This window comes from Mauremys reevesii, linkage group 6 (genome assembly GCF_016161935.1).
Source record: "Mauremys reevesii isolate NIE-2019 linkage group 6, ASM1616193v1, whole genome shotgun sequence".
Taxonomy (NCBI): Eukaryota; Metazoa; Chordata; order Testudines; family Geoemydidae; genus Mauremys; species Mauremys reevesii.
This window is the reverse complement of record NC_052628.1, coordinates 23,270,159-23,291,667: the sequence shown is the minus strand read 5'-3', so window position 1 is coordinate 23,291,667 and position 21,509 is coordinate 23,270,159. Positions and strand designations below refer to the sequence as shown.

The 21,509-nt window shown below is 47.7% G+C and overlaps 1 protein-coding gene and 1 non-coding gene across 3 annotated transcripts in view; one reads left to right on the top strand and one right to left on the bottom strand.

Annotated features, from left to right (window-relative positions):
• RAI14 (retinoic acid induced 14) overlaps positions 1–21,509 on the bottom strand; it is a 159,488-nt gene that overhangs the window by 119,918 nt on the left and 18,061 nt on the right. The gene's annotated exons all lie outside the window — the stretch shown is intronic.
• On the top strand, positions 6,961–7,096 carry LOC120408784. The gene has a single exon (XR_005600961.1). It is a non-coding gene; the product is annotated as a U4 spliceosomal RNA (small nuclear RNA).

Below are 21,509 nucleotides of genomic sequence, written 5' to 3'. Positions count from 1 at the left end.
ACATGGCAGGCGGGGCTGCGCCCCTCCGAGCTGCTGCTGGCAGGTCGCTGCTCTGTAGCGCCCCCAGCGGTGGCTGCGGCTGCAGTTCCCGTCCCCACCCGCTCACTGCCCTGGAGAAGCCGGGGCATGAGCCCAGGGCTCTGCGGGGGAGAGGCAGGGGGTAGATGAAGGAAGGGGGCAGGAGGTAAAAAGAGATGGGAAGGATGGGGGAAGAGGAAGGAGCGGGGAAACTGGGTGGGCAGGGGAGCTGGAACAATTTGTATGTGGGGCAGGGCTGCCCAGAGGATTCAGGGGGCCTGGGGTCTTAGGCGGCGGGGGGGCCCCTGCTTCAGCAGTAATTCGGCAGCGAGGGGTCCTTCCGCTCCAGGACCTGCCGCCAAAGTGCCCCAAAGACCCGCGGCGGGGACCACCCGCTGCCGAATTACTGCCGAAGACCCGGCACTTCGGCGGCGGGTCCCACTTCGGCAGTAATTCAGTGGCAGGGGGTCCTTCTGCCCCAGGGCAGAAGGACCCCCTGCCGCCGAAGACCCGGAGCAGAAGAAGCTCCGGGGGCTCGGGCCCCGCAAGAGTTTTCCGGGGTCCCCAGAGTGAGTGAAGGACCCTGCTCCAGGGGCCCCGAAAAACTCTTGTGGGGGCCCCTGCAGGGCCTGGGGTCTGGGGCAAATTGCCCCACTTTGCCCCCCCCCCCGGGCAGCCCTGATGTGGGGGTGCTGAGAGCCATTGAATCAACCTGTGGATCCTCTATGTGAGGGGAACCACTTCAAGCCAGCACCCCTAGTTCCAGCTGGTGTGTGGGTGTGGTTCAGCAAGGGGAGAGGGGTGAGACCCAGAGATGTGGGTCGGGTAGGGAAGGGTTAGACCTGGAGAGACTGGATGGAGCTGGGAAGAGCTAAACCATTCCACCTTCCTGGCTCGTGGCTCCAGGTTAAACCAGCTCAAGGATGGGCACAAGGAGGGACCAGAGCCACTGGACGTGGAAGATGAGCCACTGTGGACAGCCCCAGCCACACCATGAGGCACTTTGCTGATGAAAAATGCCTACCCTGCTTTCCCTCCCAGTGTATCTCTAGCTGTGGCAGGCACTTCCCAGAAGCCTCTCGTTGGCAGCAGCCCTCTGACCCTTTCTACCCCTTAGATTGTAAACTCTTTGGGACAGAGACTAGGGTGACCAGATAGCAAGTGTGAAAAATCAGGACGGGGATGCGGGGAGAAGGGGGGCAATAAGCACCTATATAAGACAAAGCCCCAAATATTGGGACTGTCCCTATAAAATCGGGACATCTGGTCACCCTAACAGAGACTGTCTTTTTGTTCTGTGTGTGTGTGCAGCATCTACCACAATTGGGTCTTGGGCCACAGTCGGAGTGCCATGGCATTACTATCATACACATAAATAATAATAACAAAGTGCTTTCAATCTGTATAAGACATGAGACAAGGGATGGATACAGACCGACAGTGTTGGCCAGCATGCTAGGCAGTGGTCTCAGTTCACCAGCAGCCTAACTGTTGTCAAGTTTTTGTAGGCATCACAGTAAAGGAGGGATTTGAAGAAGCATAATGAGGTAATTTTTGTGGATGTTTATAGGGAGCTCTCCACAGGCGCTGGCTTCCTCCTTGATCAACTCCCGCCCGCTCCACCCCAAGTCCCACCCCCCACTCCACCCCTTCCCCCAAGCCCTCACCCCCACCTCACCTATTCCCAACCCTGCCCTGCCTATTCCCCACCAGTTTCACCCTCTCCCCCATGCGCGCCCCATCCCCCTTCCCCAGTTTCCTCCCTCTTCCCAGAGCCTCTCCTGCACACCACAGAACAGCTGATCTATGGTGGGTGGGAGGCACTGGGAGGGCAGGGGAGGGGTTGATCGGTGGGGCTGCCAGTGGGTAGGAGGCGCCGGGGGGAAGGGGTCACCCACTAATTTTTTTTCATGGGTGTTCCAGCCCTGGAGCTCCCACAGAGTCAGGGTCTATGGAGCTCTCCAATCCCTACCTGAGAAAGCCTTGGTTCACAAACTTACAAATTCCCCTATTAAGACCACACTTCTTGTCACTAACATCCCATGAAAAATCCATCCCTATAGTTGATGGATTTTAGCTGATCCGTCAGAGCATGACGGATACATATTAATGTACCTCATTAATAATCCCCTATATTTGGTTCCACTTCACAAGCCCATGACCTCTTCCTAATAACTGCAACTAGCCTCTCAGCCCAGATCCTCCCTCACTCTCAACATTCACCAGTGAGCACTTCCCCCAAACACCCATGTGGTTGTTATAATAGCCACATGTATTGGTACTGTGAAAACCACACCAGTGTCATAAGGAAGTGCACTTACAGAAATGAATGTGTGATCCCTATATTGTGCTGTGATATTTACTTTGACTGTGAGAACAGAATCAAATAAATCCACCAACACCATTTTCCCTCTTTCTTCTTCATTTTTCTTTTAAAAAACACAGGGAAATGAAAAATGAAAAACTATGTTAATCTAATGCTAAGGCTGAGAATTTAACTTGCACAAAAATAGGAACATATGAAAGTTGCATTTTATACAACAATAGCATTTTATGCATTAACATTATAGGGCACATTGCATATATGTAGGATTTTGTATTCCTGTTTATGCTGTAAAATGCATACCTTCAAAGTACTAGAGTCACACACTCCATTGCTTCTGTAGGCTGAGCTCATTGCACACACCAAGGGCTCCTTGCATCTCTTCATTTTTCCCACAAGCTCCCTGTGTGCCACCCTCCAATCCTCCTCCTACTCCCCTTTTCTCCTCCATACCAAAGTCTCCCATTCTCCCCCATATTAGAGGTTCTGTGTGCTCCCCAATCTTCCCTTCCCTTTACCATTCTTATTTATTTTCTTTCTGTCTGAAAGAGAAGTCATTCGAGGTGCCAGCATTTTAAAACCTATTGGGACTATGGGCAGAGTTGAAATGGAGAGTGGTGTCATACTGGAAGATACTAATGGCTAGGGTGACCAGATGTCCCGATTTTATAGGGACAGTCCTGATATTTGGGGCTTTTTCTTATGTAGGATCCTATTAACCCCGCACCCGCTGTCCCGATTTTTCACACTTGCTGTCTGGTCTCCCTACTAATGGCTGTCATCAACTGGTTATTTGATCTATAGACCAGCAGTTCTCAGCCAGGAGTACGCATACCCCTTGGGGTATGCAGAGGTCTTCCAGGAGGTACATCAACTCATCTAGATATTTGCCTACTTTTACAATGGGCTACATAAAAATCCATAGCAAAGTCAGTACAAACTAAAATTTCATGCAATGATTTGTTTATACTGCTTTTTATACTATATTCTGAAATGTAAGTACAATATTTATATTCCAACTGATTTATTTTATAATTATATGCTAAAAATGAGCAAGTAAGCAATTTTTCAGTAATAGTGTGCTGTGACACTTTTGTATTTTTACATCTGATTTTGTAAGCAAGTACTTTTTAAGTGAGGTGAAACTTGGAGTATGCAAGACAAAACTGACTCCTGAATGGGGTACAGTAGTCTGGAAAGGTTGAGAGCCACCACTGTAGACAATTGCAGAGGTAGTTGAAGCAGCTGGCTGCGCTAACCAGAAGCCATGACCTCTGTTTGCCCAACTTTCCCTACTTCTGATTTTCACCAAAATCAACAGGTTTCTTCCCACTGATGCCTAAAACATTCCCTGAAATGTTGGAATTGATCTGATGTGGTGAGAAATGCCATCAAGTTGGGTGTAGGGCCTTGCTTCACTTTGCCAAAAATACTACATATATCTCATATAACATTCCATATTATTGGGGACTATCCCAATATGAAGGGCTTTGTCTTATATAGGACCCTTTTACACCCCCACCCCGCCCCATCCCGATTTTTCACACTTGCTATCTGGTCACCCTACATATATGCAACATGGCTGACTTAACCGTGGTTTAGGAATCTTGTGCTTGATTTGTGGAACAATCTAACGTCAGTGAAATTCCAGTGCAACCCATGGATTTAGTTACCCTAGCATAAAAGTGGTGTAATAAAGTGGAGAATCAGGCCTCCTAAATTTTAAATTTTTGGACTATAGTTAATTTACACTCTCAATCTTAATGCTAATTGTTATAAGGTTGAGTTTTGGGGGGCATGTGTAGCAGTAGCATGTCATACATTTAGTCTCCAACAAATTCTGGCTCCATTATTGTATAATTTTCAACCTTTGGTGAATATAATACTAATTAGATCAGAGTGAAATACTGTTCATCGTCTCAAAAAATTGTAGTTGAGGATAACTCTTAAAAACTTTGTTCCCCCGGTTTGTATAAAATTGTAAAATCATCTTAATTTCTTTTAGAGAGCCTGACTGCACTCTAGGTTAGATTTATTTTATGCAAAACAGTGCTTTCATCTATTCCTCTGCAAGTTCCCCTTTGGGTGCCCAAAAATAGCTGCTGCCACTTTTTGAACCTCATTCTGTTTAAAAATCATCCTCTTCTTTCATTTTAAAAAAATCACTAAGGGGTTATATCCAGGTTCCCATGCCCCTCTCTAGGAATCAGGCCATGCTTATGGGAGTTACCATCCCTCCCAGGCTGCAGAGAGATAGCAGAATTATTTTTGGTTGCTACTGGAGTGCCCACTCCTCCCCTTCCCTCGTACATACACACACAGGGGGTTTTGGCATTCAAACTGTGTAGCCATGGATTCCATAGTCATGTCCCCAGTTCAAGACCCTCCTTTGTACTGTTGCATATGAAGGGTGCAGAGCATGAGGCTGCGAATCAGGAAACCTAGATCTTATTCTTGGGTCTGTCTCTGACCCACTATGGGATCTTGGGCAAGTCACTTCAGCTGTCAGTGCCTCCGTTTTCCCATCTGTAAAATGAAGGAAATGATACTAACCTTCCTTTATAAAGCCCTTTGTGATCTATGGATTAGAAGCACTATAGAAGAGCTAAGAGTAATTGTTATAGTGAGTAGGTAGATTCTAGTCTACCAGCATGAAGGAGCCACAAAGCTGATATATACCTGTGATGGGGAGTACATCCCACACAAGGCCTGAAGATGGCTAGGTGGGTTGATTAACTGCCTAAGCTGCACCTCGAGGAAGAGATAAGGAGCAAGGACTAATTAGAGATGAAGCTCAGCTGGACACGAAAAGGAGGGGCCTGTATAAGGCCCAGTAGCAGAGCGTATAAGAGGGTAGTATGGTGAAAAATGGTAGTTACTCTCAGAGTGAGAGATGGTAAGGTAGGAAGTAGCTCAGGGACACAGCAGTAATGTTCAGTACTGTATAGACCGGGGTAGGCAACCTATGGCACGTGTGCCGAAGGCGGCACGCAAGCTGATTTTCAGTGGCACTCACACTGCCCGAGTCCTGGCCACCGGTCCGGGGGGGCTTTGCATTTTAATTTAATTTTAAATGAAGCTTCTTAAACATTTTAAAAACATTTACTTTACATACAATAGTTGAGTTATATATTAAAGACTTATAGAAAGAGACCTTCTAAAAACGTTAAAATGTATTACTGGCACGCGAAACCTTAAATTAGAGTGAATAAATGAAGACTCGGCACACCACTTCTGAAAGGTTGCCGACTCCTGGTACAGACCTTGACTGCTTGTTGTAGAGTCCTTGGGCTAGAACCCAGTATAGAGGGTGGGCCTGGGTTCCCCTACCAGCCACTGGGAAAGTAGCAATAATATTAAGGGGCAGTGAAATGGAAGACTGCCTAAGACAGGGAGTCCCAAGACACTTTGATACATGCACCCTTTCCCCTCCCCAAAGGGGAAAATTACAGTGATTAGTCCAGAGGACCAAGCTGTGACATGGGAGCAGCCGAGTCCTGAGAGAGGCTGTGTGATGGAGTACAACTGCAGGAAGGGGTATTGTCCTGGCAGAGCTAATCCCCAGATGCATCCCCAAGGAGGTGCTCCAGCAGTTTAAGTAGAGCACCCTGTGACAATACCCTTTGCATAGGTAGCTTCCTTTAGCAGCATAGGGCTGTGTGACATCCCTCCTCTCAGCCCTTTGCACAGGGGGCATGCTAAGGGGATGGTAAAGGAAGAGGACATTCTCTTGCACTCTCAGTCCTGTAGAGGCCACATCAGCTAAGTATAAGGTACAGCAACCTCAGGGGTGCTCTAAATTATGCTAGAACCACACAGGCCCTTAGAACAGGGAAATGTGGACAGGTGATTGCATTATATTGACAGGTTCTTCTAACTAGCCTTTTGTGGTGTTTAGGTTTTTTTTGCAGCTTCTGGCTTGGATTCTATCTCACATTACAGACACTCCGCGGGTTATGCAAGACCCAACTTACGCAAATTTGCACTTACGGAAAAGTTCCATAAGCCAGAAATAGGATTTTCAAGTTGTGGAAATTTTTCGCAACGTATGGGTATACATTTCTGACTTACGCAAAATTCAAGTTACGCAAGGCTTTCCGGAACGGCACGATTGCGTAAGTTGGGGGTTGTCTGTACACAAGAAGCAGATTGTGTCTGCTCCCAGAGATTGTGTGCAAAGTAAAGCAGAATCCTGCACTGCTTAATCTTCCCGTAGTTCAAGATCCTTAAACTTTGTTTCATAGACCAAAACACCCATACATCATTCTACTGCACTCCCACTTTCTTGTTGGACCAGTTCAGGTTTTATTATTTCACATCTGAATAGTTTGTTTTGCTAATCCTGAGCTATTGTTGCTCCTACAGGAGCTTTTAAAGGAAGATTGCTTTCAGATTTAGTGACTTCTTGTTTGTTCTTGTTTTGTTCCATTGTTCTGTATTTACAACCAATGATTTTTTACCCTTTGTCACAGATGTCTCCCACAAGTGAGCTTGGGAGGATTACAGCACATGTATTTTTATATCTGCTCTCATCATAGCTTTTTTTTTTCTTTTTTCTTTTCTTTTTTTTTTAAATAACTCAGAGTGGAGTTACCCAGTATTCCTCCTGTGGCTCTGTTTACAGTGTAGAGTGGCAGTATCATAGCCAATGAAGTTAATCTGAGGCGTGATTATTGCTAGTTAAAAATTTTTCCCAATGTTCAAGGTGCCCAGATTAGATCACTTATCCCTTATTATTTATACTACTAGTTTAGCACCAGCAATGTGGTTCACGCTATGAGACAAAAAATGAAGACAATCTCTGCCCTGTGGAACTCGACAGAGAGAAAGATGACTCCAGGAAATCCAATGGACTGAAGACAGCCACACAGTGAACTTCTTGAACTGAGATGAAACCTTAGGACAGAGAGGAGGGACTGCCAGCCACTTCAGTTGCCTTGGAGGGACAAAGAGGAAGAATCATTCAAGAAACATGTGTGAAATTCTGGGCCCATTGAAGTCAATAGCAAAACCCCCATAGACTTCAGTGGACCAGGATTTCACTCCAAATGTCAAGATTATTCAGATTTTAGGCTACTGGACCAAGATTTCTTCTAATTGTACCAATTCTACCTCCTCCCTTTCTCTCCGCATTCCTCTTCACACCTTTCTCCATCAAGTTCTGGCATATTACACTTTGTTTGAGCCCCTTATAGCCCAATGCTACTGTCATATGGAAGAACCTGTATGAATGGAAAATCCCTGCTATACCATCCTCAAGGTTCTTCTTGTTGGCTGCAGGGTTCCCTTCTTCATGGCAGTAAGGCTGGTCTGTCATCTGTCTCTCCCTGTGGCTGCACACTCCCTCTCTGCTCTGGGAGCAAAAGTTGTGAAGAGGAAGTGATACTATTTGTTTCAGCATTAAATCTTTTAAGGTTGTCATAGCAGTGATCAACTGGATCTGGAGAAACTTGACATAAAGAGCAGCTGCTCCTGCCCTCCCTATCTGCGCAGCTTCGGCTGAACAGAATCAGGGCCACCCAGGGGGGCAAGTGGGGCAATTTGCCCCGGGCCCCGCAGGGGCCCCCATGAGAGTTTTTCAGGGCCCCTGGAGCAGGGTCCTTCACTTGCTCCAGGGGCCCCAGAAAACTCTCGCGGGGCCCAGACCCCCAGAGCTTCTTCCGCTCTGGGTCATCATCAGCAATTCGGCAGCGGGGGGTCCTTCCACTCCGGGGTGGAAGGATCCCCTGCCGCCGAATTACTGCCGAAGCGGGACCCGCCGCTGAAATCCCGGGTCTTCGGTGGTAATTTGGCGGCGGGGGGCCCCCACTGCAGGTCTTTGGGGCACTTTGGTGGTGGGTCCCAGAGTGGAAGGACCCCCTGTCGCCGAATTACCGCTGAAGCGGGGGGCCCCCCGCCGCCAAAGACCCCAGGCCCCCTGAATCCTCTGGGCGGCCCTGAACAGAATTGATGGGGAACAGCTTGTGTGGGCTCTAGCTGAGGAAGGGAACACTCCTCCAATGGCCCTCATCTGAGATGCACCCACTTTTATGTCTCCACCTACCTACCAAAGAAGGTGAAGGTCTGTCCCTGGGTCTATATGTATATTTTTGAATGTATAGTATACTATATAGCTATAGTAACACAGTACACAAGGGACTAATGCAATTCTGCTTCAACTACCCAGGACAAAATCATCTTTCTTTTCCCCCTTTTTGACCATATAATAAGTGGACCCTGAATATTTGTATTGTTGGTATGAAGAACACACCATGCTTTGTGTGAGTTTAGTCAGGGAGAAAATAATTTCTTGGCCTTTTGGCAAGCTTCCCCTGTAGTATCAGTGTCAGTGTGGAAATGACATATTAGGTTATCAAGTCCATCCCCTTGCAAGTGCTAGCTTGTAGCTCCCAGAGGAAAGATATATCAGATAGATCCACGCCCTGGTCGTAGGAGCCCTGGGTGCATGGGACCCCCACAACGAGCTGAAAGCGTGCGGAGTCGGCCAGGCTCATGAGACAGTTCATGGTGTCCGACACTATCAGGGGCTCCAGAGACATCTACACGGGGCACATCACAGGACACCATCAGTACTAAGACGAGTAAATGAGACCGCCGGACAGGGAAATAACCCACTTCCTTTCCTGACAAACCAAGGGACGCACCTCACCCATGTACCTATTCAATACACCAATACTGACTTGGACTCTTAATACATTCTACCTGAGATCACTTATTCACTGACACTTTAAAAACTCCTGCACCCCATTGTGGGTCTACGCTGGTTATGTACTATGTATGTATCTTGTGAACCTTGTAACCGATACTTGTAATCTCTCATAACTCAAGCCTGACCCCAGATGTACAGTACCTTCCTTCTTAACTTGTGTAAACTTGATTTTAAACATTAGCTTTAATAAAATTTTTAGATCAGTTTTTTTTATTGATATATCTTTCCTCTGGGAACTACAAGCTAGCACTTGCCAGAGGATGGACTTGATAACCTAATATGTCATTTCCACACTGACTATCACCCTCAATATTATACCACAACATGGTTCATTCTGAAATGAGTTTCAAAGCACATCAAGTCCATAGAAACAGAGCAAGGATTACACAATCCTTGCAGAACAGATTACACCTAAAACTACAGTAGATCCGTAAAAATAATTGAAAAGACAGATAAGAGTTTCTTCCTATAGAAGAGCCAGATAAGCAAGTGGACACCTGTCCAAATATGTATTAAGACATTTGATGGTACAGAAAAAAAAAAAGCCCTATCAACAATCTATATCAGAATAACAGGGCACATTTCAAAACTGTACAATGTGAATTACCTGTTTATGTGGCATCCCTTTTCCAGTGCTTTTATTATTTAATGTAAAGCCCCATTCTCCCTGGAATGGCTTTTTCCACACAGCACAGGAAAAGGGAGACTCCATGAGTTTCAACTCACCTTCTTTCCTCCTCATTCTTCCATTGGAGCTGAGAGGAAAATTTGCTCTTCTCTGGAAGAAGCTGCATATCCAATCCCCTAAACCCCATGGATCTTAGGGGAACAGCTGGAGATGAGGGGGCCATTGGTGAGGAAATCCCTGGTTTCCACTCTTCTACCTGGCCCCCTTGACAACCCAACACATACGGAGTGTACCTGGAGCCTTGAGGCTTCTAAAGCGTTAAGGGGAAAACGGGCTAAAATTACTGCAGACTCTCATACCTGAGTTGCTTGGGCTCCCCTGTGAGTTCCGGGAAGGTGGGCGGGCAGCAAACATGTTGCAGAGACCTTACTTCAACATATAGGGCCATGCCCTGCTTACTGTGAGGTACACCAATTACTCCAGTACAGTACCACATGTTTGAAAGCCATGGGGTTGCTCAGGTGTAATTAAGAGGAGAATTTGGCACAGCAGATTTAAATTGATGTGAAGGATAACTCAAGACTAAAATCCTTAGTACTTTTCACCTTGCACATTATCTTGACTATGGTGTAATACATAATATTGTTTAAAGTCTCAGAGCAATTCCTAAGGATAGAGTAAGTTACATGCCATATTTAGTGCATATCTCACAGTGGGAGTTACTCCTCTGCTCTTTCTTAAAGTTTCCACTCCATTCCTGTTTTGTAAATCAATTTCCTCTTCCCATTCTAACCAAAGCAATCCACATTCCTGCATATTTTGTATGACTATTTGCATTACAAGGAAATCAGGCACCTAGTAAATGGCATTTCAAGCTGCTTGTTTTTGTCTGTGCTAGTTATAGGATTTCTTAATATACTTGGCACCTGCAATCTTAAACTTTAATACTATCTCCCATGATAATTTCTGTATTGCTCTTGCTGAGGAGGTACTAAATCCTACATGCATTCTAATTCTTCTTGTAGCTCTACCAGCAACTGAAAAGAAAGTCTCCTTAATTAATATCTACCCAATAAGCAGATTTCAATTCAGATTTTCTATTTGGTTTAAATTTTTTTATTAAAGTTAATGTTTAAAATAAAATATACACAAGTTAAGAGGGAAGGTAATGTACATCTGGGCTTGAGTTATGAGGGATTACAGGTATCGGTTACAAGGATGAAGAGATACATATCGCATAACCAGCATAGATCCAGATTGGGGTGTGGGAGTTTTTAGAGCATCAGTGGATAAATGGGCTCGGGTACCCGTGGAATGTATTAAGAGTCCAAATCAGTATCAGTGTAGCAAATAAGTACATGGGTGGAGTGCATCCCTTGGTTCGTCAGGGAAAGAAGTGGGTTATTTCCCTGGTCAGCGGTCTCAATTACTCAATGTGGTATTGACTGTGTCCTGTGATGTGTTCCGTATAAATGTCTCTGGACCACCTGATGGTGTCTGACACCACGAGCTGTCTCATGAGCCGGGCGCAGCGTTGACCAACTCCGCACGCTCTCAGTACCGTCTCATTGTGGGGGGTCCCACAAGCCCAGGGCTCCCACGATCAGGACATGTATCTGGACCTCGTAGCCCTGGGCTTTCAGGGTCTCAGCCAGCGGGGTATACTTCAAAGCCTTCCGTGCTCAGGCCTCGTGGAAGGCTGGTGACCTGTTTTCAAATGGCACAGTGACGTCTACCACAAGCAGGGGCGGCTCCAGGCCCCAGCACGCCAAGTGCGTGCTTGGGGAGGCATGCCGTGGGGGGCGCTCTGCCGGTCGCCGGGAGGGCGGCAGGCAGGGCTCCGGTGGACCTCCCGCAGACGTCCCTGCTTGTGCCGCCGTGCTCGGGGTGGCGAAATGGCTAGAGCCGCCCCTGACCACAAGGACCTTCTTCTTTTCTGTGTCCGTCACAACGATGTCGGGTCGCAGTCGGCTGTCTGTCCCAGGGATGGCGGAGTCGACGGTGATCTTCCCCAGGGATGGCGGAATGGTTTTCACCAGCCGGTTCTGGATGGCATTGTGGCAGTGCCGCCAGGCTCCGGAGTGCTGTTTGCATCCACACAGAATGTCGGGCAGGGTCTTGTTGGCGTAGCGGCACTTCCTGCAGTGCTTGTCCCGGTTGCTGTGGCGGATGGCTCTGTTGAGGGGAACACAGTGGAGTCGGGCCCTGTGGACGAATTTCCAGTTGGCAAACCTAGTGAAGTTGCCCCCGGGGAGGAAGTGGTTGCTGGCGTCCCACTTGCTGGACACCTTGAACACCTTGCCCTGGTCCGGCTTCTGTTTGAGGTTCTTGGTATAGTGGCAGTGGATGGCATCTTTCAGGGTCCTTTCCAGCATCGTTCTGGAGGTCGGGGTGATGATGGTGTGGTTCTGGGTCTTTTATGTGTGGAACCAGTATTCTCAGCTCCTGGCGCTCCTTGCACCACTTCCAGCGGCAGCCGATCCTCTTTTCTAGGTGTCTTGAGGCGTTGTGGGAGCGGAACAGAGAGAGGACAGGTCTCCCCCCTCTCGCCCGAACTGAGCCTCCAGGGAACCGCTGAGGTAAGTGTCAACGTCCTGCTCGGAAAGGGGCCCTGGCAATGCCTTTCCTGACCACGTTCCATACGGCTTCCTGTGCGATGCTCCTCACCGTCGGGTCCAGGCACATCAGGAGGCAGAAGGCGTGGGTCATCAGTGCCACGTCACAGAGGTCGCCCATCCGAGGTACGTTGGCGCCGCCCTGCCTGTGGGAAATGTAGATTATGTCAGTGCTGGCCCTCTGGGGAAGGTAGAGCCATTTCGTCACCAGCAGCCTGATGGTGCTGTCGGCCTTGTTCAGGGGCACCTTGGTTATGGCCAATCCCCTGAAGACAAAGGAGATGTGGGGGATCAGGAAGGTATTGAGGGCATTGATCTTTTGCCAGGGGGCAAGCAGGGAGGAGTCAATTTGGGCCGCGTCTCGCAGGGTCTCCGCGATGGTGTCTTCGAGGTCTGTCGGACGTGGACTCCTGTGGGTGTGCCAAGATGTTGGTATACCTCTCCCTCTTCGAGGGAGGCCATGGGCTCGCCCTGGATCAGGAACTGTGATGGCTGGATGAGAGCCCTGGCACTGCCCTCAACGTGGAGGGAGGTGCAATTTTGGGGGTTGAAGTGGAGGTCCATCCAATCGGCAGCTCGGCTGGTGACATTGAGCATTTGCTGGAGGCTTTCTGAGCTGTCAGCAACCAGGACCAGATCGTCTGCGTAGGCCAGAATGCTGATTTTCTTGCCATGCAGGTCGAAGCCAGTCAGGCCGCTGGAGACGGCTTGGATGAGTGGTTCCATGGCCAGGTTGAAGATGATGGGGCTAAGAGGGCATCCTTGTTTCACGCCGCAGCGGATGGGGATGGCATCTGTCTCTCTTTCCGTGGCGTGGATGGTGGTGGTGCAGTCCTTGTAGAGGTCCTGGAGGATCTGGGTGAAGGTTTCTGGCATCCCGAACTCTTTCAGGGTGGCAAAGATGTGATGGTGGGATATGGACCCGAAGGCGTTGGTCAGATCAAGCCATGCTATGGCGCACTGCCTCTTGGACATCCTGATCTTCTGGATAGCCATCTGAAGAAGCAAGTTGTGCTTGTAGCATCCCTCGCAGGACATGAAACCTTTCTGCACTGAGCTGATGGCACCCCCACACACTGACCAGTCTGTGATCCTTGCCGCAAGGCAGCTGTCATACAGCTTGTAGATGGTGGAGCAGAGGGAGATGGGCCTCCAGTTGCCGGGGTCGTCTCGTTCACCTTTTTTGTGGATGAGCACAGTCATGGACTTTTTCCAGGACCGGGGAGCATGGCAGAACTGCTTGCATTTGTTGAAGATGGCAGCAAGCACCAAGCAGCTGGGGTCTCGCTTCTTCAGCAGGTGGTAGCGGATACCATCTTTTCCGGGGCAATGTTTTTGGTCCTTGTCAGCCTTGCCTGCACCTCCTGCGGGGAAAAATCTCACTCCAGGTCCTCCAGGAGGTTGATCCAGGGTAGTGGGAGAAGGCATTCTGGGCATCGCACGTTGGTCTGGGCCTCGTGATCAAACACATCCTTGAAGTAGGACAGGAGTAGAGCCTCTCAGGCTGGATGGCACAGTAGGAGGAGATCCCATCGAGGATCTCCCTCATGGCTTTCATGCAGTTCGTCCTGTATAGTTTCTGAATACAGGATGTGGCCGCCGGATTGTAGCAGCGGCCAACATCCTCTCTCCTGCCTTCTCTGGCAGTGTTGTTATGGCTTGGCGCGGGGTATCTGCGAGTGGCCCATGCGGCCTCCTGGGGTTCCCTCCTTTTCAGTGTAATTTCCGTAGACAGTTCTGCGGTCAGTCTGTCCATCGGTGTGTCAAAGTTCTCAAAGTCCTCAGCCTTTGCCAGCTCCTCCATCCAAGTGGATTGCCACGGCGTGGCGACCCTCACTCGCGGCCGTCACTCCTCCTGCTGCATTGTCTCTGCAGGTGGAGGTGCTGCGGGGACGGTCTGTGGCCTTGTTGTCCCTCAGATTGGGAAGCGGTGTTCAGGTGGATCTTGAGGCAGGGGTCCTGGTGCAGTGGGGGTGGGGCAGCTCTTGGTGTCTCTGAAGCAGTGCTGGATCTTCCAGAAGGGAGTGGAGTTCTGGAAGCACTGGTGCTGGGCTTTGGGTGGGGGGGGGGGCATGGTCATGTTTGGAAGCGCTGGGGATGGTTCTGGTTCTTCTACGGATAGTATCCAGTTGGGGGGTCCTCGTGGGGCCTGAGTTTTTTGGCAGTCGGAGTCTCGCTGGGCAACCTTGGAGGAAGTGTTGGGTCTCCCGGGGGCGGGGTACAGCCGTGGGATCTGGGGGCTGCGGGAGGCTCCTCCGTTGGTTGGATCTTGCTGGGTGGCCTGGGGGTGGTGCTAGTTGCTCCTACGGCAGGGCTACATGAGGTTACCTGTGCGGGAGCACTGCCCCGTTTTGTATCCGTGTTGTGTCAGAGAGTTTCTATGAGGTCGCTGAGGTGTCTGGTGAGGTTGCTGACTTGTGAGATGGCGGGGATCCCCCTCACAGCAGGGTCCAGCATGGGGATTCTGGAAATGGGGCTGGTTCTTTTGGTGGCATCACCTTGTCAGTCAGTCCTCGAGGCAGGGGTCGCGCTTCCCTTGGTTGGCAGTTGGTCCCCCCTTACATGCTGTGGCTCTGGGGATGCTGGCTGGGGTACTGAAGCCAGAGTGTCGGTGGGTGTCAGGGTTGGATCCAGCAGGGTGTCAGTGGGATTGACCTTAATGGTAGTGAAGGGTCCCTTGCATGTGGTTTGATGGTACTTACATTTCTTTTGAGTCTCGAAGGGTAGATCACAGCGGCTACACCAGAAAGCAGTTCATTTGTTGTAGGTCTTACAAACGTGTTTGCTGAGGGCCCCCACAGTCTGGACTCCATGGATGGGGAAGCAGAAGGGACAGAGGAGAAGACCTGTAGGGATCAGGTACTGGAGGTAGATGCAGTCGTCTTTCCCTGCCTCACCCTCTGTGGGGCGGACCTCTGTTGTGCCTGCAGACTCGCCAGGTGATTCCTCTCAGTCTGGTAGAGAAGCTTGAGGAGGTGAAGTTGCTCCTGCGGGGGTGCTAAACTCACTGGCCACGATATCCCTTTGCCCAGAAGGACAGCGTGTGACATCGAGATCCTGGGCGGTGGAGTGCATTCCCCTTTGAGCAGCCTTCCTCCGGGCAGCCAGGTGGTAAGTAGTTTTGGGGTCTGGGGTTGAGGAGGTGGTTCCTTCGGGAGCATCCTTCTCTGGAGCAGCAGGGCAGCGATCAGTATACTGATCCTGGGTCATCGGGGCGGGCTCCTCTGGTAGCCTCCTTCCCAGCAGGGCAGCGATCAGCATCCTGGTCCTTGGTCATCAGGGGGCTCCTCTAGTAGCAACCTTTTCAGGTGCAGCAGGGCAGTGCTCAGCATCCTGGTCCTGGGCAGTGGGAGAGGTTCTCCAGGGGCCTTCCTCCTGAGGAGTTGTTGCTCCTGGATGTAAGGTCCCAAAGAGCCATCCTCCTGGTGCTAAGTCTCCCTGCAGAGGTATCCACAGGGGCTTTCTTTGGATTTTTTTCATCCTTGATGGCAGTCCGTGTCTTCCGTGAGACACCAAGGGTGGTCTTCGGGATGGGCTTCCGCTGAGGTAGAGGATGCAGGAGCAGCAGCAGCCACCAAGAGTGCAGCCGAGCATGTCTCAGGAGCAGAGAAAGGATTTTCTTCCAAAGTAGCAAAGTATCTTCAAGGCAGCATCAATTTTTTCAAAAATGGCAGCAGGAGACTCCATCTTCAGAGCAGGTGTTGTAGATGTCCATCAGAAGAAATTAAACTGATAGGAACAGATTTTAAAATGTTATTAAGATGATGTTAAAAAAAAGTGAACAGTACAGAGTTTAAGCACAGAAGTTTCTGGTTATCAGGGAATAACATACAGATTATCGAGGGTGCAAAGTTTGGTTTACGATCGGGTGGCATAAGGAATACATAATCCCCGATTGGGAGTAAAAGGTTGATGGGTCAAAGTACAGACATTGAGATATGAGAGTATAAGGTTCATAAAGTGGCTATGTTCGGGTGTGGAGTATAATGAGTGGATATGATGATGAGGACGGCTTGACCCTCATTTGGCGAGATTGAATGTTCAGGGAGTTTATGGTTCCAGTTCATATGATCCAACGGAGAAAGTGTCTTGGTCCCTTTCTCATAGTCGAAGAACAATGTCACTCTGCCTCATGCCGCCTGGTACTGTTGGTGGCCGGTGATGTGCTCGATGTAGATGTTCCTGGACCATCGGATGGTTTCTGAGACCATGAGGCATCTGAGCTCCAAGGAACCGAAAAGCAGTTTAAAAAATACTATACCAATATAGTGTGATAGACCCAGGCCAGTTGGGTACAGCAGAATAGCAGAAGGCAGATATACTGGCCACTGGATTAACAGTTTTCTGTTCCCTGACTGACCAGAGCAGGGGCTGCTCCAGGCTAATGAGAACACCTGACTCTAATTAACCTGTAAAGAGTCAGGTGAGGCCATTCAGTTAATGTGACCACCTGACTCTAATTAAGGCCCTGCTGATACTATAAAAAGGGCTCACTCCAGTCAGGCAGGGAAGTCAGGGAGCCAGAGGAGAGGAAGTGCGGCTGAAGGGCTGGTTACTGAAGACACCCTCAAACCATTGTTAAAGGAGCCCTAAGGTAAGGGTGAAGAAGGGAGAAGCAGGAGAGCTGTGGGGAAGTGGCCCAGGGAAATGTAGCAACTCTGGCAGTGAAAGGTTGGCTGCCAACAACTGCTACCATTAGGGTCCCTGGGCTGGAACCCGGAGTAGAGGGCGGGCCCGGGTTCCCCACAACCCACCGCTACAGGAACAGCTCCTGGAAGGGGAAGTCAGGTCCCTGTCAGGACAGGAGGCTGAACAGAGACTGTGGGAGTTCTCTCACCAGCCTCCTTGCAGCCTATGATGAAAAGGGCTCAGTAGACTGTAACCCTGGCCCTAGAGAGAGAAGGGGTACGTGGAGGGTCACAGTGAGCCACTGAGGCTAGCATAAACCGCCTAGAAGCGCAGGACCCACGGGAGCAAGGTCAGAGCTCTGCCACAATAGATATTTCCATACTTTTTTCTCCTATGATTTTTTCTTTTAAAATTATAAATCTATTCTTCAATAAGATGTAATTTTTTTCTGGTATCAGCCTAAGCATACAAAAATTGTTTGGGTCTGTTTCTCATTTGCACTAAAGCCCCTTTGCACAGCCAGAGTTTCCTAGTGTAAATGAGAATTAGGCCCATAGTCTTTGTATTTTTCAAAGAGGGCTTTAGAATAAGTCTGGCAACATTAGAAAAAAATATCAAAAGGTTAGAAAATGGGATGATATCCAAGATTTAGACTCTGATTTAATGTGAGACCCAGGGGACTTCTGCACTTTGCACGAGGAAAGATATAAACCTTATGTAACCCTGCTCCGACTGCGAGGCTTTGCATAAGAAACTTTACAAATGAAGCACCTAATTACAACCAAATATGTGAGAAAGAAAGGAACAAGGGCAAAGTTTTGATATATTTCAGTTGTGTGTAGAGAAGGGAACAAACCAACACACCAGAGCTGAATAAACCTGAAATTAGATGCTTAAAAATAGGGATCTGAACTTTGTGGCTCTTGCCTATCTACTTGATTCCTGTACAGAAATGAGACTACAAGCTCCAACTTTTGTTAAAAGTCAAGGGCATCTTGGAATGTCTTACTGTTGTCTTTAACCAATCAGGGCCACATCCTGATCTCAGTTACACCAATGAAAATCTGGGTTTACACCACTCTAGCAGAGATCAGCATATGCCACTTAATTAAAATAAATATTCAAATGTATAAAAAGTTCAGAACTGCTACTCTATAGGCCCAGATCCTACAACTGGGTCTGCTAACATAGACCCCCATACCCAGACAGAGCTCCTGCTCTAGATCTGAACCAACTGGGATCCACACAAGCACAGGAATTTGCACTACTGGATAGGATTGCAGAATTAGGGGCAATTGTGATATTGTCCCTTTCTGCAGCTTTTTGAGTTGAGTACACTTCATTAAAAAAACAATTAAGACTTGATATGTCATTTTTCTAATTGTGTCCATTTGTAGCTGTAAGGGGGTAGTAGCCTTCAGAGCAACCCTCATGGCATGTAGCATCCCTGCCTCAGTTTCCTTCTTCTCAGGGCTCCTCAGTAATTTCACAAAGACTTGCTCATATCCAATAACACCCTTACTTGAGCTGGTTTGTTATCATAAACAGTTCCAAAATGAAGTCCTCAAAGTCCAAATCAAAAGGTCACACATTTTAAGCTTTACATATTCATCCTTTCTCACTCTTCATCAAGCCACTCCTAGGCTTTTCTTCCTGGAGTCTCTCCCCAGGCCTGTTCCTTATCTACCCAGAGGCCTGACTGGGTCACATGATCTTCATTTTTTCCACCTCAGGAGGAGAATTGGCTGTCAAAGGAGACCCATCTCCCTTTAAAGAGCCAGCTGCCCTGGTCACAGTAGCCCACAAAGGAAAAGTAAAATTATTGAAAGATTTGGCTATCCTCCATAACTCACCTCTTCGGGAAGCACATTTGAAATAAAAAAACCCCAAGACAGGACAGAGTAAGGCTGAGGTTACTGTTGGGTCTCTTAGAAGAAAAGGAGTCATTTACAACATAATGTAATTATAAAATGCAAAAATTAATTAAAATTGCCCGCTAGACCATTTATCTGCCACTTGTATTTCATGTGTCAGTTTTACAGCACAAATCTATTTTGTAAGTAAATGGAGCACATATCTTAACACTAGGATTGTAGTGAATCCACTTTTTTATTTGAACAGCAAATGTGCAGCTATTATCAAATACTAGAGATAAGCGAATACTGCAAAATCTATCCATGAACATTAACCTAGATAAAACAGTGAATTCTCCAGGATGGTTTTGACGGTTTCATCACCCAATTTTCTGTGTTCTGTAAACACTCATGATACCAATGGGTTTTTTTATCAGAAATTTCAGGGCAAGAGAGTATTGAGAATATTCATGCAAATATGGATTCATGGAACAGCAGGTGTTGGAACTGCTCCCCTTATTATATCAAACTGCTAAGTAGCTCCCTCCCTTCCACCTCATGGTCCAAATTCTGCCTCCTCTACACTAGGGCAATCTCATTGTCTTTAGTGGTGTTACACAGGTGTAACTGAGCCCAGCCCCATAACTGCACCACATTGCTTCACAGTGTTTTACGTTTATTAAGTATGATTATTTTAAATGATCCTATATACTCTGTATTTGTAAATACCTGAATTTCCTGCCATTAGTTGATTGTATATTTACTCTCAATCCTAGTCTCACTTTTCTTGGTGCAAAGCTCTCCTCTTCAGCTCTCGCCATTTGAAACAGGCCTCCTATATCTCATTCTGTCTCATTAACTCTTCATCAAATTTCAGTTCTGAGCTGAAAATGTATTTGATCTCATGCTTACAATTTCACTCTCCTGTCCTTAATTTCACTGTCCGTTGTTATTTATTACTGAACCCCGGCCATGTTGTATGTCAGACTGTCTAGAGTGGCTCACAAGCATGTGTGCCAATCTCAGGGCAGACTGTTAGAAAACAGGGCACAAACCCCAAACTGTCTGTGTGTTCTATACTTAGCTTTCACCAACCAAGTACCAGGTGTGACCTGCTCAAGCAGTACAACAGCCTCAACATGGAATAACAAACAGCCCATTTGGGCACTCCAGACTATCTTGCCATCAGGCAAGCCTTACTTTGTGATAGATGGTCTCGACCCCAAAACCACAACAATATTCAGGTTACTCACATCCCAAAGGACCAGTCACTTACCCCAAGTTAATTGCACCTCACATCTCTCACCAAAGACAGCGTATGTAGCCAATCCTGTAGTAAATTAACTGAATGTTTACTAACTAAGAAAGAAATAAGAGGTAATAGTAGATGCTATAATATGCAAGGTCTATGCTTTAGGGCTAACACAACCCAAGCAGCTTGGGACTCCCTTGCTTATGCTTAGAAATATTGCCCTCTTCAAATTCCAAGCAGCATAGTGATCATTCTTCCTTGACAGGGATTTTTATGTCCTCCCCCAGCATTCAAGCCAGGGATTTCCCTACACCCCCCTGAATTCTCTCTCTTCCCCTCCCCCCCCAGTTTTGTGAACTAGTTACATGCAGTATTGCCAATTTAGTTATTTTTTGGAAATTTGAATTGAAACAATACACACTTTAAAAGTATGTAAAGTGTATGATAAAATACATGTATCTGAAAAAGTATAATAGATTTGAAAAGTATGAACATAGACTAGCTGTTGTTTTTTATGAGAATGTCAGTGTATTCATTCCGGTGATGTTGGCCAACCTAATAATTTCAAATTATGATTTTAAGCAAAATCTAAATGAGCTTTCCCTGACAGCTAGTGATGAGCTCGGGTCTGGGGAGAAAGGCTTCAGGACCAGATTGTATTTACATTCATACCTAATCTACCTAGGTATCCAGCAAACAGAGTGTTTCTGTGGAAGAGACGGACCAGTCTGCACTAGCAGTGCGGTTCTCCCACTGAGATCTCAGCTGAAATCACTGAGAGCTGGGTGGAACCTCAAGAGACCAACTCGCAGCGGTCACAGTGGCAGGTGGCAGCAGAAGGTGACTGTGCAAGGCCATTGGCAACAGAGCGATGGAGTGAATGGTGAGACAACGACAGTGGCCACAGCGAACAGTGAGCAGCTGGAGGAACGAGCAAGGTGCTTTCTTGCCCCACACCTGTGAGGTGAACTCATGTGAAAGCACCTCTGAACTCTGAGTCTGATGAGTGTTAATGAGGCTGGTAAGAATGCTGGAGATAAATGCATGCAAATAAACATGGCTGTGGCATCATATGTTCTATTTAAGCAAGAGATACCACACACTACAAACTGGAGGCCAATGTTAAGTGCATTGTCACTTGTTCATCCTGAAGTTGAACACTGGTTCTGAACAAGACCAGCAAATACTCACTATCTTTCTGCAAGAAACTGAACTCACTGGCTAGAAGCATGTGGTACAACAGTGAAAGACTCATCAGTTGAAAAAGTGATGAACTCTCTCACCACGTTCAAAAAATTTTCATACATGGCTAATGAATGAACCGATGCAAATGGGCATCAAGTATTAAGTCATTGTGTATGTTATCTTGATGTCAGTGGTAGGCCAGTAGATGCCTTTCTAGATGTTCAAGTTATAGAAGACAGATCATCTGCATCTGTGATAACCCATTAGAAGACTTAAATGCTTGTCAGTTGGACCCCA